The sequence below is a fragment of the Crocodylus porosus genome, unplaced genomic scaffold, assembly GCF_001723895.1.
Source record: "Crocodylus porosus isolate Cpor-Errol unplaced genomic scaffold, CroPor_comp1, whole genome shotgun sequence".
Lineage (NCBI taxonomy): Eukaryota > Metazoa > Chordata > Crocodylia > Crocodylidae > Crocodylus > Crocodylus porosus.
Window position 1 is genome coordinate 51,066,514 of NW_017728947.1, and position 1,904 is coordinate 51,068,417.

At 36.3% G+C, this 1,904-nt stretch overlaps 1 protein-coding gene across 1 annotated transcript in view; it reads right to left on the bottom strand.

Annotated features, from left to right (window-relative positions):
* Positions 1-335: 335 nt before the first annotated feature.
* Positions 336-1,904, bottom strand: part of DPF3 (double PHD fingers 3) — a 210,376-nt gene continuing 208,807 nt past the window's right edge. Inside the window, exon 12 of the transcript XR_002103955.1 lies at positions 336-1,024. The gene's annotated coding sequence lies outside the window, so the exon portion shown is untranslated. The remainder of the gene's footprint in view (positions 1,025-1,904) is intronic.

Sequence of the window (1,904 nt, forward strand, 5' to 3'; positions counted from 1 at the left end):
TCTTGTCAAGACTGACAGGCCTTTCTTCATCTCAGTGCAAGGCAGGCAGCCTTGGGAAGCAGGTTATTTCAGTTTACAAAGCTTTTCATTTCCTAGGAATAAAGAGGGAATTAAAATGTAAGCAGCCCAATTGTAAGCAATAGGCTGGCTTTGGTATCAAAATAACCATTTGCACTTGGACCCTTTTGGCAACACCTAATAGAAAGCCATTACATCAACTTCTACCACTTCAAAAAAAAAAAGCCTTACTTTTTTGGAGTTGGAATAACAGTTGCTAGAAAACTATAAAAGCTCAGATACTCATAAGGTGAAAACCCAACCCCCATTTTACCATTCACTTTAATGGAGTCAATATTTCACCCCTTGAGTATATGCTTTGCTGTAATTTATCTTTGTACAAAACATATGTTCCAGAAAAATAAAGAAAATAGGGTAATAAGTATCGCACTTTGAATGCCAAATCTTAAGCCATGATAGAGAAACCTACTTTAGGCATTCAAACACTATGGTAAGGTGGTCTGTACAGGTAGTTGGACAGATGCATTTAACATGTAGGCTGGGAAAAGGAGAAAAATGCTAAAATATGTAACATGGACCATTTGCAGACTGACTTTGCATAATTAGAGAAAGTCTACCATTTATGAGTGTCCTAGAAGTATTTATAGAAGAGGAACTTTTTTCCCTCTACTTTTGCATCTTTGGAGCATCTCATTATCTTCCAAATTACCTCATTATAAAACTGAAAGTGTTCTAGACTCTTTCTGTACTTGTCCCACTGCTTAATTCTTAGGTATCAACTCTGTTTCTGAATCATCTTCAAAAGATGACCTGAGTAACAGAAGAAACTGGAAGATTCAAGATTTGGATCTGAATTTCCCCAAAATCTGGGAATGTTCATATTTGGGGTCTAGGCCCAACCTTAGTTGTTATCGTATATTAGAAAAGATTTGACCAGCATTCTTTGCTTGCTGAATAAACGTCATCATTGGGAGGTTTTCTTTAGATTTTGGCCTTCCTTCTTTAGCTACAGAAAACAAAGTAAACAGAGAAAAATCCATGAAAAAAGCCATTGCTCTCTGGTTCTACACATCTGTTTAAATACACAATAAAGAGCACAGTGACAGCATTTTTCCATATTTTATTTGAAGTGCTTTAATATAAAAAAAAGTACATACAATTTCTATACTCCTGTTTTCTTTAAGTGTTTACACTTTCTCTAAGTTGCAACAAAATATTAGCTAGGTAAGGGAGTCAACACTGCTAACAAACTACAGTACAAGATACTAATAACAGTAAGATGCTTGGAATATATTCTTGCAAATGTGTGTGAATATCAAAGATGTCCTGTAAAATCGAGAGGTCCAAGCACTCATTGCCCTTTTCTTCTCTTTTCCTTCTCCCAAATATAGGACTTTTCCCAGTTTTCTTAACCAGCAAAACTTGCCAAATACAGGGATCACATCCTCACCACTGCAAACGGGAGTAGCTCCATCAGCTTCAGTGGAGTTATGCCATTTACATCAGCTGAAAATCTGGTGCACTGTATCTTCAGCTACTGATAGGGAGAAACCCAGTATATAGATATGGAGAAATTAATGAGTATATTACAGCAAGTTAAAAGGGGGCAGTGACTTATAGCTATTCCATGTTAACTATCCATGTGCCTTCACTTACCCTGCAGTATGTAAAAGCTAAACTATAGCAGCTTAGCTATCCATCTTAAACTGTGTTGTCGTGTAGTTTTACATAGCATAGTATCCCAAAGGTTTTGGAAGGAAGATAGTTCTCTTTGAAGAGATAGGAACATAATTGCTTATAAGTGTAAAGTGAGTTGATACCCCATCCCATGTTCACATATTCAACACTGTGAACATTTACCTCAAAAAAGTCATCTTAAAGTAACC